The following is a 16,759-nucleotide window of genomic DNA, read 5'->3' on the forward strand; positions in this document are numbered from 1 at the left end:
GCTTTTGAATATGCTATCTAGGTTGGTCATAACTTTTCTTCCAAGGAGTAAGCTTCTTTTAACTTCATGGCTGCAGTCACCATCTGCAGTGATTTTGGAGCCCCCCAAAATAAAGTCTGACGCTATTTCTACTGTTTCCCCATCTATTTCCCATGAAGTGATGGGACCGGATGCCATGATCTTCGTTTTCTGAATGTTGAGCTTTAAGCCAACTTTTTCACTCTCCTCTTTCACTTTCATCAAGAGGCTTTTGAGTTCCTCTTCACTTTCTGCCATAAGGGTGGTGTCATCTGCATATCTGAGGTTATTGATATTTCTCCCAGCAATCTTGATTCCAGCTTGTGTTTCTTCCAGTCCAGTGATTCTCATAATGTACTCTGCCTATAAGTTAAATAAGCAGGGTGACAATATGCAGCCTTGACCTACTCCTTTTCCTATTTGGAACCAGTCTGTTCCATGTCCAGTTCTAACTGTTGCTTCCTGACCTGCATACAGATTTCTCAAGAGGCAGGTCAGATGGTCTGGTATTCCCATCTCTTTCAGAATTTTCCAGTTTCTTGTGATCCACACAGTCAAAGGCTTTGGCATAGTCAATAAAGCAGAAATAGATGTTTTTTCTGGAACTCTCTTGCTTTTTCCATGATCCAGTGGATGTTGGCAATTTGATCTCTGGATCCTCTGCCTTTTCTAAAACCAGCTTGAACATCAGGAAGTTCAAGGTTCATGTATTGCTGACCTGGCTTGGAGAATTTTGAGCATTACTTTACTAGCATGTGCTGCTCCTGTTAAGTTGCTCAGTCATGTCCGACTCTTAGCAAGCCCATGGACTGCAGCCTACCAGGCTCCTCCGTCAATGGCATTTTCCAGGCAAGAGTACTGGGTGGGGTGCCATGAGTGCAATTGTGCGGTAGTTTGAAAATTCTTTGGCATTGCCTTTCTTTGGGATTGGAATGAAAACTGACCTTTTCTAGTCCTGTGGCCACTGCTGAGTTTTCCAAATTTGCTGGCATATTGAGTGCAGCACTTTCATAGCATCATCTTTCAGGATTTGAAACAGCTCAACTGGAATTCCGTCACCTCCACTACCTTTGTTCGTAGTGATGCTTTTTAAGGCCCACTTGACTTCACATTCCAGGATGTCTGGCTCTAGGTCAGTGATCACATCATCATGATTATCTGGGTCATGAAGATCTTTTTTGTACAGTTCTTCTGTGTATTCTTGTCACCTCTTCTTAATATCTTCTGCTTCTGTTAGGTCCATACCATTTCTGTCCTTTATCGAGCCCATCTTTGCATGAAATGTTCCCTTGGTATCTCCAATTTTCTTGAAGAGATCTCTAGTCTTTCCCATTCTGTTGTTTTCCTCTATTTCTTTGCATTGATTGCTGAGGAAGGCTTCCTTATCTCTTCTTGCTGTTCTTTGGAACTCTGCATTCAGATCTTATATCTTTCCTTTTCTCCTTTGCTTTTCACTTCTCTTCTTTTCATAGCTATTTGTAAGGCCTCCCCAGACAGCCATTTTGCTTTTTTGCATTTCTTTTCCATGGGGATGGTCTTGATCCCTCTCTCCTGTACAATGTCACAAACCTCATTCCATAGCTCATCAGGCACTCTATCTATCAGATCTAGGCCCTTAAATCTATTTCTTTAGCTTAGGAAAAGGTAAATGGGAAAATTTAGCTTAAATCTTATACCCTAGATATATTGTTCTTTATGTCTGTGACACATTGTATATTCACCAATTACATTTTCCTTTCATTTCTGCTGAGTAAGCCATATCTTTCTCATTCCATTACTTTTGGTTTGGTCATGTGATTTGTTTTGGCCGATGGAATGTGAGCAGGTGTGATATGCCGTCATCCCTTTGTATCCACTAGGAGTTGGTTCCAGGACTCTGTCAGATATCAAAATCCAAGGATGCTCAAGTTCTTTGTATAAAATGGGTAGTATTAATACAGTTGGCTGCCTATATCCATGGATTCTGGGTCCACCATACAAGGGCCAACTGAACTGCACATCAGAGCACATCTTCAAATACGCTCATTTAGTGTTGGTTTTGTTCCTTTTATGCCCAGCCTTTACTTGAAAAGAACATGACCCAGAGAGTAGTTGTCTTTGAACTGGGTTCCAAAATAAGAAAACTAACAGAGAAGAACCGAACAGAACCTATCAGAGCCACAGCTGACTTGCTGACCTCAGATATTTGAACAAGAAGTAAGCATTTGCCATTGTAAAGTAATAAGGTCTATGTATTTGATCATTATTGCTGCAGTAACAAATTAACACCAACTTTGCAGCATAAACAGCACAAATTTATCTTATAGTTCTATAGATAAAGTCCAACATGAGTCTAACTGGTTAAAATCAAGGTGTTGGCAGGGCTAGGTCCACTTCTGGAGGTTTTAGGGGAGAATCTGTTTCTTTGCCTTGTCCAGCTTCTAGAGGTGGTGCATATCCCTTGGTTGGTGGTTTCCTTCCAACTTCTTTAGAGCCAATGACATTGTATCTATTTTCCCACAGCTACATCTCCCAGCAGATTCTTTTTCTGCTTTCCTCTTTCACTTTTAAGTATTCTTATGATTTCACTGGGCTCATTCACTGAATTTGGATGATCTCTGAAACTTAAAGGTCAGCTGCATAGCAACCTTAATTTCCATTTGTCCTGTAACCTTAGCATATTCACAAATTCTAAGGATCATGACAGGGATATCTTTGGGGGCAATTATTTTGCAGTGTGGGTATCATGCTCAAGGATGATATTACTAAGATAGCAGAGAACTAGCAACTACTTTGTAAATGTAGATAAAACAGTGACTTCCTGTGGTTGCTTGAAGTCATAAGAGAAAAGATAGAGAAGCAGAAGAGAAGCAGAGTCATATTGACTCTGATGGTCTGGCTCCATGTCTTATACTGACCCTAGCTGTGGGACCCTGGGCAAGTCATTTGATTTATTTCACTCTTAGTTCCTTTACTTTTAACATGGAAATACTCAACATTGATTCTGTTTATCTTTCAGGGCTACTAGAATCAAATGAAATAAAGTAGTATAAGGATATCTATCTATCTATATATATTTATTCCATTTTTTCTTCTTTACTATGGCTGAATAATATACCATTTGTGTGTGTGTGTGTGTATATACACACATGATATTTTTATATCTGTTAATCAGTTGGTGAACACTTAGATTGTTTGCATATCTTGGCTCTTTTTTTAAATTGAAGTATAGTTTCTGTACAGCATAAATTATAGGTATACAGTGCAGTAATTCACAATTTTAAGGGTTATATTACAATTGTACTTATTATAAAATATTGGCTGTATTCCCTATATTGTCAAATATATCCTTGTAGTTTATTTTATACCTAGTACTTTGTATCTGTTACTCTGCTACTCCTGTGTTATTTACCTCTCTTCCCTCTCCCCACTGGTAACCACTAGTTTGTTATCTGTATCTGTAAGTCTTTTTTGTTCTATTCACTAGTTTATAGTATTTTTTTTAGATTCTACATATAAGTGATATCATACAGCATTTGTCTTTCTCTGTCTGACTTATTTCATTATCATAATACCCTCCAAGTCCATCTATGTTGCTGTAAATGTAAAAATTCGTTTCTGATGGCTGAGTAGTATATATTTATACCACACCTTATTTATGCAATCATCTGTTGTTAGATGCTTAGGTTGCTTCCATTTGTCTGCAATTGTAAATAGTGTTTCCATGAACATTGGGGTGCATATATCTTTTAGAACTAGTGTAAGACTTCATTCTTTTTTCTCTGTAATAGGATATATAGGTTGCTAATAGGGTCATCAGATTCAATTTTGCCCCAAATAGTCTTTTACATGGACCATGACTTCTGTGTCTATGCATGTATATTTGTGTGCTTTTAACTATGCTGTGACTACACATTCAGCTAACTTACCTTTCCAGTGAAACAGTACTGCAGGTTTCAAAGATGCACACCATCTTCATTTCTTCACCAGTGAGGACTATTAACAAATAGTAATAAATTGGTAAAATTAAGATATTGTTTTTTAGTCACTAAGTCATGTCCAACTCTCCTGTGACCCCGTGTAGCTCTCCAGACTCCTCTGTCCATGGGAATTCCCAGGCAAGAATACTGGAGTGGCTTGCTATTTCCTTCCCCAGGGTATCTTCCCAACCCAGCAAGGGGACCCACATCTCCTGCATTGCAGGTGGATTCTTGACCACTGAGCAACCAGGGAAACCATCAAAATTAAGATACCAATTTCCATTAATGAAAACTCCCATGTTTTCAGAGAGAGAGAGAGAGATATGCTTATGTCTGTTTTTGTTGTATATTATAAAACTTTTCTTTTATTTAGCCTTCCATATCATTATCACAGCATGCTTGACATTCTAAGTTTTCAGTTCATAGGTTTTTTGAGAATAACCTCACAAACAGAATGATATATAAAATTGCTTTTTCCTTTTGTTGGAGGTTCAGCTTGGTGCTGATCCCCCTAGCCAGTTCCTAAGGCTTCCCTGGCTAAGTAGCAGCTGTCTCTGCCAATGGCAGCGAGATGCTCTTCTTAATATTTTGGTATCTTACCATTATACATAGGTTCATGAGAGATCATACTTTTATAGATATTTGAAAAATTTGTCTTTCTACATCTTTTATTCTTTTTGCCTGCTTTCACGTATTCTTTACTATTTAGATATATTTTAGATACAATTTATTTAAATGCATTCTTGTGTGTTTTTACTGGTGTATATATACACAAGTTATATGTGCTGTTATTTCAGGTCAAATTATGGTACTTGTCCAATGACAGAGCCACATTTTTAATAAGCTGTTTTCGAGAGATCACAAATTTGTTGGCTGAAAGCTGAATTTTTTCAGCAAAGCAGTGCATCAGAGAAAACTATCGCTTGTAAAAACATTTTCATGTTTAGTGCTGCTGCTGCTGCTGCTGCTAAGTCACTTCAGTTATGTCCGACTCTGGGCGACCCCATAGATGGTAGTACAGGAGCCTACAATCATTCCATGAAAGTATGCTGTGCTATGCTAAGTACAAATGTGTGAATTAGTCCAAAGCATGGCACTAATAAAAAGTCCTATAATATACAAACTAAAAATTCAGAAGAACAAGAATGAAATTTCAGAGGTATACATGCCTTCCAAAATAAAAGGAGTTAATCATTCAGAGAAATAGTTATCTTGAAAATTCTGCTGCTGCTAAGTCGTTTCAGTAGTGTCTGACTCTGTGAGACCCCATAGATGGCAATTTAGTTCAGTTCAGTTCAGTCGCTCAGTCATGTCCGACTCTTTGCAACCCCATGAATTGCAGCACGCCAGGCCTCCCTGTCCATCACCAACTCCCGAAGTTCACTCAGACTCACATCCATCGAGTCAGTGATGCCATCTAGCCATCTCATCCTCTGTTGTCCCCTTCTCCTCCTGCCCCCAATCCCTCCCAGCATCAGAGTCTTTTCCAATGAGTCAACTCTTCGCGTGAGGTGGCCAAAGTACTGGAGTTTCAGCTTCAGCATCATTCCTTTCAAAGAAATCCCAGGGCTGATCTCCTTCAGAATGGACTGGTTGGATCTCCTTGCAGTCCAAGGGACTCTCAAGAGTCTTCTCCAACACCACAGTTCAAAAGCATCAATTCTTCAGCGCTCAGCCTTCTTCACAGTCCAACTCTCACATCCATACATGACCACAGGAAAAACCATAGCCTTGACTAGATGGACCTTTGTTGGCAAAGTAATGTCTCTGCTTTTCAATATGCTATCTAGACAGCAATTAGTGCCTAGTAAAATGAAAGATCTCTATTCTCTTGTCCAGTTCTATTCTCTAAAGCTACATATTCTAAAATAGTTTTTGTTTTGAAGTTCATTTTGATGTTAGCCATTATATTGATAGTTTATAAGACAATAACTGCCTAAAATAACAAGATATAATAATTATTATAATTAGTAATTATCAAACACAATGCCTTTTAAACAAATTAAAATTGCAGGCATTCACAATAGTATGTGTATGGTTGTATTATAATTAGTAATATCAACCAAAAGGGTATGCATTAAAAACAATAGGATGGTTGGGAAGAATGGAAAATGGGATTATGGGAAGACAATAAAGGAATATGTAAATTAATAAATGAGTCAAACAGGGGAGTATTTAATGTGGTATGAATTAAGGAGCATGATTAACTTAACCTCTGCACCAGGGGTTCAAAAATACTAATCTGTTTGCACTTCACCTTCTTTTGGAGGCAGTGTTTCAATTTAGGATGCGAATTATAATGACCTGAGGCTCTTCTAAATATGCCCACAGTTGTACACAACCCCTAGATTTTGTGACTTAATAAGGCTGGGGGAGAAATTTGTTGTTGTTCAGTCGCTCAGTCATGTCCAACTCCTTGCCATCCCATGGACTGCAGAACGCCAGGTTTCCCTGTCCTTCACCATCTCTCGGAGCTTGCTCAAACTCCTGTCCATTGAGTCGGTAATGCCATCCAACCATCTCACCCTCTGTTGTCCCCTTTTCCTCCTGCCTTCAATCTTTCCCAGCATCAGGGTCTTTTCTAATGAGTCAGCTCTTTGGATCAGTTGGCCAAAGTATTAGAGCTTCAGCGTTAGTTCCAATACTTTGGAGGAGAAATTAGGTATGTGTATTTTTTGTGACTAAATATTATAAAGTGAACACATCTGTGTACAGTTAATCGAAAACATAGAACATCACGAACATCCCAGATGACCTTCTCTTTGTTAAAGTAGTACTTTTGTTTTTTTTTTTTTAATTTTTTTTTTTTAATTTTATTTTATTTTTAAACTTTACATAACTGTATTAGATTTGCCAAATATCAAAATGAATCCGCCACAGGTATACATGTGTTCCCCATCCTGAACCCTCCTCCCTCCCCATTCCATCCCTCTGGGTCGTCCCAGTGCACCAGCCCCAAGCATCCAGTATCGTGCATCGAACCTGGACTGGCAACTCATTTCATACATGATATTTACATGTTTCAATGCCATTCTCCCAAATCTTCCCACCCTCTCCCTCTCCCACAGAGTCCATAAGACTGTTCTATACATCAGTGTCTCTTTTGCTGTCTCGTACACAGGGTTATTGTTACCATCTTTCTAAATTCCATATATATGCGTTAGTATACTGTATTGGTGTTTTTCTTTCTGGCTTACTTCACTCTGTATAATAGGCTCCAGTTTCATCCACCTCATTAGAACTGATTCAAATGTATTCTTTTTAATGGCTGAATAATACTCCATTGTGTATATGTACCACAGCTTTCTTATCCATTCATCTGCTGATGGACATCTAGGTTGCTTCCATGTCCTGGCTATTATAAACAGTGCTGCGATGAACATTGGGGTACTCGTGTCTCTTTCCCTTCTGGTTTTCTCAGTGTGTATGCCCAGCAGTGGGATTGCTGGATCATAAGGCATGTCTATTTCCAGTTTTTTAAGGAATCTCCACACTGTTCTCCATAGTGGCTGCACTAGTTTGCATTCCCACCAACAGTGTAAGAGGGTTCCCTTTTCTCCACACCCTCTCCAGCATTTATTACTTGTAGACTTTTGGATTGCAGCCATTCTGACTGGCGTGAAATGGTACCTCATAGTGGTTTTGATTTGCATTTCTCTGATAATGAGTGATGTTGAGCATCTTTTCATGTGTTTGTTAGCCATCTTTATGTCTTCTTTGGAGAAATGTCTATTTAGTTCTTTGGCCCATTTTTTGATTGGGTCATTTATTTACCAGAAAATTACTAGAACTAATCAATGACTATAGTAAAGTTGCAGGATATAAAATCAACACACAGAAATCCCTTGCATTCCTATACACTAATAATGAGAAAACAGAAAGAGAAATTAAGGAAACAATTCCATTCACCATTGCAACGGAAAGAATAAAATACTTAGGAATATATCTACCTAAAGAATCTAAAGACCTATATATAGAAAACTATAAAACACTGGTGAAAGAAATCAAAGAGGACACTAACAGATGGAGAAATATACCATGTTCATGGATTGGAAGAATCAATGTAGTGAAAATGAGTATACTACCCAAAGCAATCTATAGATTCAATGCAATCCCTATCAAGCTACCAACAGCATTCTTCACAGAGCTAGAACAAATAATTTCACAATTTGTATGGAAAAACAAAAAACCTCGAATAGCCAAAGCGATCTTGAGAAAGAAGAATGGAACTGGAGGAATCAACCTACCTGACTTCAGGCTCTACTACAAAGCCACAGTTATCAAGACAGTATGGTACTGGCACAAAGACAGAAATATAGATCAATGGAACAAAATAGAAAGCCCAGAGATAAATCCACGCACATATGGACACCTTATCTTCGACAAAGGAGGCAAGAATATACAATGGATTAAAGACAATCTCTTTAACAAGTGGTGCTGGGAACTCTGGTCAACCACTTGTAAAAGAAACCCATTCCAGTATTCTTGCGTGGAGAACTCCATGGACAGAGGAGCCTGGTGGGCTACATTCATGGGGTTGCAAAGAGTGCGACACGACTGAGCAACTAACACACTTTCACTTTATGATTATGTCATTTTTTAATAAAATGACATTAAAAATCCTTTGAAGGAACTTTTTTACTCTTGGAAGGACCTTTCTTGATCAGTAAGGCAAAAACAAAGAAATGAAATTAACAACCAAAAAAACCTTAATTAAAATGTGTTTATATATTGTATATGCTTTTGGTTAGTTTTGGCTTTATAAGACAAGCAAAGTTTTTACAAGATAATGGTTCTATTTTTCTCTAAAATGAAATTAGTTACTTAACTCCTAGCTTCAAAAGAGAAGTGATACCTACATCATCATTTACAAATGGATTTGAGATTTGAGATTAATATGAAGGGTTATTTGTAAACAAACATGGCTTTCAGTTGCATATTATAGAATGCAGATTTTTTATCAGAGAACATCCCAGGAAGAAAGTTTCTTTTGCTCTCCCTTTCACTCTTTCTGTTTGTTTCATCTCTGACTGTTCAACAAGTAACAGTATTAATCAAATACACAGTGTTCAATAAATATTTGTTAATTCAGTCACTATGCTACAGAAAATGGATTTGTATATGTTATCTTAAACTTTATTTTCATTGTTGAAAAGACCTCAGGTGATATAGATGAATGAGCTTGTTAAATTATCACGGGGTTTGGGTTTTGTTTTCATTTTTAAACAGATGATAATTAAAGAGCAAGGGAATTAAATATAAGGTTTCTTCATATGACACAGTGAAAATAACTTTAATGTGTTTAAATTTAGCTAATGCTATAGTTAAGTCTGTGAGGATTTCAGGGGTCATGTATCTTCAATAAACTTTGTTCCCTTTTTTGCTCATAAAGGATGACTATACTGAACATAAGCAAATAGTCAAGCTTTGTTTTCAGCTTTTTCTTTTAAAACAAAAAATTGTTTTTAATATTCCAATATTTTTCACTTAGCTAAAAGTCATTATTTACTTTTATTTGCAGTGAACAATTATAAAAGATTTTGTGAGAGCAATAGCTGTCCCTATATTTTATTCTGGAAATCTCATTTTTCTCAAAGGATGTTTGTTTGATTTGTAATCTAGACATTACTAGAAAATTTATATTATAATTAAAATGTGGTACTTAAATACAGGGAATGCTTTCCATAATCCTGCCCATGCACTAAAATAAGTTAATCTAGACTTGGTACTTTATAAATATTTTAAAATTTAATCATCTTAAGAACACTTTAAATGTTTTATTCCAATACTACAGATGAGAAATTGAAGTTAACATTTAAGTAACTTTGCCAATGTGTTGCTCTTGAAAAGTGGCAGAGCCAGGATTTAAATAAAAATATGCCACATTGTAAAGATTTTACCTTTTGCTGAAATACTGTATTACTTTTCTCATAATGCTTCCTGTTGCTTCCATTTGATCCCAAGGCTGTTTATTGATCTTCTGTTATGTACAAAATGTGACAGTCTGGTTTGACTTTTGTCTCTGTGCATCATGACACCTCAAGACATCTAATTCAACTCGTCTCTCTTTGAAGTCAAATTGCTTCTTTGACCCTTTTTTTTTTTTTTTTTTTTTTTACTGGCCATTAAATAAAAATTTAAGTTATAAAAAAAAAAAAAAAAAAAGAATGAAACTAGAACACTTTCTAACACCATACACAAAAATAAACTCAAAATGGATTAAAGATCTAAACGTAAGACCAGAAACTATAAAACTCCTAGAGGAGAACATAGGCAAAACACTCTCTGACATACATCACAGCAGGATCCTCTATGACCCACCTCCCAGAATATTGGAAATAAAAGCAAAAATAAACAAATGGGACCTAATTAATCTTAAAAGCTTCTGCACATCAAAGGAAACTATTAGCAAGGTGAAAAGACAGCCTTCAGAATGGGAGAAGATAATAGCAAATGAAGCAACTGACAAACAACTAATCTCGAGAATATACAAGCAACTCCTACAGCTCAACTCCAGAAAGTAGTACTTTTGAAAGCTCCAGATATGATTCTAATGTTTCCATAGGATTAAGGACCATTCTTCTGGCTCATAATCAGGCTGATGCCTTCTTCTCTCATGGCTTTCTTTCCCTTGCATTTGTTTTTATTTATTTTGCAGTTTTCCAAGCATTCATAGTAAGTAGTGATGATCCATAAACCTTCTCAGTCCTTTTATCTTAAAAATGTATCTATTTTCTTGTTTGATTGATAGATTTACTACATGTAGAATTATTATTTCAAATCATTTTCCACTCAAATTTGATAGCATTTTCCACTGTCTTTGAGCCTCTAATTTTGGTGAAATCAGTTTGATGTCATTTGTTGTACATATCTTTTTTTATTATCTCTTCCATGGAAGTTTTCTTGATTTCCTCTGAATCCTTGAAGACCTGAAATTTCACTGAAATGTATTGATATGTGCTTGATTCTGCTACCCAGCTCAACATCTGATAGGTCCTTAAGTTAAAAATATTTGCATTATTTCTTTATTTCCTTCCCTTCACTAATCACTGACTCCTTCTAAGAATGCCTGGCATTCTGGAATTGAACCTCAATGTTGTAAAGAAAAAAATTACATATGTGTATTATATATAACTAAAATATATTTACATATAACATAATTATATTCTACAGTATGAGAAATTTCTTAAATGTAATATTTCCAATACTAACCTTGATCTTAACTGGATTATTCCTTTATTCAGTTCATTGACTAAGACTCCATAATCACATATTTTTTAATTTCACAAATTTATTCTCTGGTAGTTCCCTTTTTAAAGAAATAACAGTCTATCCTTGTTTTCTGGATGCAATATCCTCTTAAACGTCTCTGAATAAACAAGTGGAATATTTTAAACTTTCCTTTTTGTTCTGAAATTTTTTCTGTTTCTTATAGGTTTAATTTTTTGTTTTATTCATTGTGATCTTTACCATTTTTGGTCTTCCTCCAATGTGTGGTGATCCTTAGATAAAAATCTGTATTGAATAAAGGATTAGAAAGATTAATGATCCATTTACATAGAGAAGATGTCAGTTACTACTGCTTTGTAAGTTACTAAGCATGAACCCTTCTAGGTGACTGGGGACTTGCATAATTAGGCAAATAAAGAGGTCTTTGAAAGTGAACGAGTTAGTTGCTCAGTCCTTTCTGACTTCTTGTGACCCCAACCCCATGGACTGTAGCCCACGAGGCTCCTCTGTCCATGAAATTCTCCAGGCAAGAATACTGAAGTGTGTAGCCATTCCCTTCCCCAGGGGATCTTCCCAACCTAGGGATTGAACCTGGGTCTTCTGCATCGCAGGCAGATTCTTTACTGTCTGAGCAACCAGGAAAGCCCAGATTAAAACTCTTTAGTGCATATATTTTTTTAGAGCTGTTTTTCCTCTTTCTTTCCTCAGCATCTGCTGTGTCTAAATCCATTCTCCTAGCCTCTCTCTCTCGGGCTCCTATAGGAATGGTAGGTTTATTCCCTAGGCAGATCAACTCCCTCTTTTAGAAAGTTATTTTGCTCTGAGTTGGCTTAGTTAATTAAAACATTATTTCTTAAGCATTTTAATTAAGTGGTCCATTCCAGATTTTGTCCTTGTTGAGTTGGAATTTGGAGCTAGTCCTTGGTTATCTTGGGGATAGAACTTTCATTTAGTGTTTAGGTCTAAGGTTTCTCCATCCTGTTTTACCCTTCAGTCTGATTCTTTTTATTAGCTAGGATTCCCTCAAGCTTTCTTCCATACTGATGGCTCACTTTTTTATTTTTAAATATTGTGATTTTCAATAAAAACATATATATACACATAATTGTGTGTATGTGTATATTTGTTGTTGTTCCATCGCTAAATCATGTCCGACTCTGTGACCCCATGACCTGAATCATACCAGGCTTCCCTGTCTTTCACTGTCTGCCTGAGTTGGCTCAAACTAGTGTCCATTGAGTCAGTGATGCCATCCAACCATCTCATCCTCTATTGTCTCCTTCTCCTCCTGCCCTCAATCTTTCCCAGCATCAGGGTCTTTTCCAATGAGTCAGCTCTTCACATCAGGTGACCAAAGTATTGGGGCTTCAGTTGCAGCACGAGTCCTTCCATTGAATATTCAGGGTTGATTTCCTTTAGGATCAACTGGTTTGATCTCTTTGCTGTCTAAGGGACTCTCAGAGTCTTCTCCAGCACTACAGTTAGAAAGCATCAATTCTTTGGTGCTCAGCCTTCTTTATGTCCACTCTCACCACAGCTTTGACTATGAGTATGTATGTGTGTGTGTGTGTGTGTGTGTGTGTGTGTGTATGTATATATATATATGTATATATATATATATATATATATATATGCTTAGTCGCTCAGTGATGTCCAACTCTTTGTGACTTCATGAACTGTAGCCTACCAGGCTCTTCTGTCCATGGGGATTTTCCAGGAAAGAGTACTGCAGTGGGTTGCCATGCCCTTCTCCAGGGGATCTTCCCAAATGGGGGATTGAACCCAGGTCTCTTGCATTGCAGGTGGATTCTTGACAAACTGAGCCGCCACCAGGGAAGCCACACACACACACACACATACACACACACATATACATATACATATATATATCTGAAGAGAAAGTGGACAGTGTTGTTTGCATAAATCTGACATCTTTCACTGGAAGTCCTGATGAGTATATAATAGATTAATTATATCATTAATCAAAAGGAAAGTACATATAGATATTGGAAAATTCTGTTATATCAGTGGCCATATTCAGTAAGTTTATTGCCTTAAACAGGACAATATACTGCTAAGAGAAAGCAATAGTGAAAATATCTGAGATATTTCAATGGAAAATTTAGAGGTATTAAATAAATAAACCCCAAATGATCTAATACATACAGTCAATGTGTTTTCAAGACAATAGACCAAGATTTTATAGATATGGATATCTAACTACTCATTCATCTGCCCATTTGTTTCTCTTTGTCCTGCTTTCCATCTCTCCAGAAAGTCTTAAAGCAATGATAAAAAACGCTCAAGTATCTTAGCCTTCCAGATAGAGAAGAAGATAATGGCCCTAAAACTCTTTAACTCAATATTGAAATTACATCAATAATTTATAACTCTTTTGTGCTATGAATCCCTTTGGTAGTCTGATATAACTTATGAACCCTTTTATGAATTAATATTTTTAAACGCATAAAATAAAACATACAGGATAACACTGGGAACTGAGTATATTGAAACATATTTGTTATAGTAACAAATTTGTTATATATTTCAAATTTCTGATGACTGTTCTGCCTCTTAATTAGTAACACCTGGTGATAATCAGATTATCGGTCTTTTCTAATAAATATTATCCACATAAAATAATACTGTTCTTCAGTCAGTTCAGTTCAGTTCAGTCATTCAGACATGTCCGACTCTTTGCAACCCCATGAATCGCAGCACGCCAGGCCTCCCTGTCCATCACCAACTCCCGGAGTTCACCAAGACTCATGTCCATTGAGTCGGTGAGGCCATCCAGCCATCTCATCCTCTGTCATCCCCTTCTCCTCCTGCCCCCAATCCCTCCAAGCATCAAAGTCTTTTCCAATGAGTCAACTCTTCATATGAGGTGGCCAAAGTACTGGAGTTTCGGCTTTAGCATCTTTCCTTCCAAAGAAACCCCAGGGCTGATTTCCTTCAGAATGGACTGGTTGGATCTCCTTGCAGTCCAAGGGACTCTTTTTCATTAATTTCAGAGCTTTCTTATTTCCCTTTTTTCTTCAATCTTGATCTTTATTCTAATTTATTCTGTTGTTATTTTTCTAGCATATTTAATTGGAATGTTATTAATTTCCAGCTTTTCTTCTTATCAGTATAAGAACATTAAGTCCATAAATGTTCCTCTGAATAAATCTTTACTGCATCCCATATTTTTGATATGTAGTGATATTATCATTGTCCCAATGTATTTTTCTGTTTCAGGATTTAATCATTGACTGAAGAGTTATTTAATAGCATATTTCTAAAGGTTCAGTGAATGATCAAAGTTAGTTGTTGTCCCCGCCTCTAGAAACCACTTATTCCTGAAGTATATTCTCATTGTTTTTTTTTTGTTTTTGTTTTTGTTTTTTATTTCATGGCTGCCATCACCATCTGCAGTGATTTTGGAGCCCAAGAAAATAAAGTCTCTTATTGTTTCCATTGCTTCTCCATCTATTTGCTATGAAGTGATAGGATCAGATACCATGATCTTCATTGTTTGAATGTTTTTAAGCCAGCTTTTTCACTCTCCTCTTTCACTTTCATCAAGAGGCTCTTTAGTTCTTTGCTTTCTGCTATAAGGGTGGTGCCATCTGCATATCTGATGTTATTGATATTTCTCCCGGCAATCTTGATTCCAGCTTGTGCTTCATCCAGTCCAGCATTTCTCATGATGTATTCTGCATATAAGTTAAATAAGCAGGTGACAATATATAGCCTTGATGTACTCCTTTTCCTATTTGGAACTAGTCTGTTGTTCCATATCCGGTTCTAACTGTTGCTTCTTGACCTGCATACAGATTTCTCAGGAGGTCAGTCAGGTGGTCTGGTATTCTCATCTCTTGAATTTTCCAGTTTGTTTTGATCCACACAGTCAAAGGCTTTGGAATAGTCAGTAAAGCAGAAGTTGATGTGTTTCTGGAGCTCCCTTGCTTTTTCTTTTTGATCTCTGGTTCCTCTGTCTTTTCTAAATCCAGCTTGAACACCTGGAAGTTCATGGTTCATGTACTGTTGAAGCCTGGCTTGGAGAATTTTGAGCATTATTTTGCTAGCTTGTGAGATGAGTACAATTGTGCAGTAGTTTGAACATTCTTTGGCATTGCCTTTCTTTGGGATTGGAACAAAAACAGACCTTTGGTCCCTGCTGAGTTTTCCGAATTTGCTGGTATGTTGAGTGCAGGACTTTCACAGCATCATCTTTTAGGATTTGAAATAGCTCAATTGGAATTCCATCACCTCCACTAGCTTTGTTTGTAGTGATGTTTCCTAAGACCCACTTGACTTCCCATTCCAGGATGTCTGGCTCTAGGTGGGTGATCATACATACCATTGTGGTTATCTGGGTCATGAAGATCTGTTTTGTATACTTCTTCTGTGTATTCTTGCCACCTCTTCTTAACATCTTCTGCTTCTGTTAGGTCCATACCATTTCTGTCCTTTATTGTGCCCATTTTTGCATAAAATATTCCCTTGGAATTTCTAATTTTCTTGAAGAGATCTCTAGTCTTTCCCATTCTATTGTTTTCCTCTATTTCTTTGCACTGATCACCGAGGAAGGCTTTCTTATTTCTTCCTTCTATTCTTTGGAACTCTGCAGTCAAATGGGTATATCTTTACCTTTCTCCTTTATCTTTCACTTCTCTTCTTTTCTCAGCTATTTGTAAGGCCTCCTCCAACAACCATTTTGCCTTTTTGCATTCCTCTTTTTGGGGGATGGTCTTGATCCCTTCCTCCTGTACAATGTCATGAATCTCCATCCATAGATCTTCAGGCACTCTGTCTATCAGCTCTAATCCCTTGAATCTATTTGTCACTTCCACCATATAATCATAATGGATTTGATTTAGATCATACGTGAATGGTCTAGTGGTTTCCCCTACTTTCTTCAAATTAAGTCTAAATTTTCAATAAGGAGTTCATTATCTGAGCCACAGTTAGCTCCTGGTCTTATCTTTGCTGACTGTATAGAGCTTCTCTGTCATTGGCTGAAAAGAATATAATCAATCTCATTTGGTATTGACCATCTGGTGATGTCCATGTGTAGAGTCTTCTCTTGTGTTGTTGGAAGAGGGTGTTTGCTATGAGCAGTGCATTCTCTTGGCAAAACTCTGTTAGCGTTGCCCTGTTTCATTTTGTACTCCAAGGCCAAACTTGCCTTTTACTCCAGGTATCTCTTGACTTCCTACTTTTGCATTCCAGTCCCCTATGATGAAAAGGACATCTTTCTCGGGTGTTAGTTCTAGAAGGTCTTGTATGTCTTTGTAGAACTGTTCAAATTCAGCTTCCTTAAAATTACTGGTTGGGACATAGACTTGGATTTCTGTGATATTGAATGGTTTGCCTTGGAAATGAAGAAAAGTTATGACAGCATATTAAAAAGCAGAGACATTACTTTGCTGACAAAGGCCCATCTAGTCAAAGCTATGGTTTTTCCAGTAGTCATGTATGGATGTGAGAGTTGGACTATAAAGAAAGCTAAAGTGCTAAAGAATTGATGCTTTTGAACTGTGGTGTTGGAGAAGACTTTTGAGAGT

The 16,759-nt window shown here is 37.0% G+C and overlaps 1 protein-coding gene across 7 annotated transcripts in view; it reads left to right on the forward strand.

Moving 5' to 3' along the window:
• The window catches only part of NOL4 (nucleolar protein 4), a 555,347-nt gene that overhangs the window by 51,595 nt on the left and 486,993 nt on the right, over positions 1–16,759 (forward strand). The window lies entirely within an intron of this gene.

The sequence above is a fragment of the Bubalus kerabau genome, chromosome 21 (genome assembly GCF_029407905.1).
Source record: "Bubalus kerabau isolate K-KA32 ecotype Philippines breed swamp buffalo chromosome 21, PCC_UOA_SB_1v2, whole genome shotgun sequence".
Classification (NCBI taxonomy): domain Eukaryota; kingdom Metazoa; phylum Chordata; class Mammalia; order Artiodactyla; family Bovidae; genus Bubalus; species Bubalus kerabau.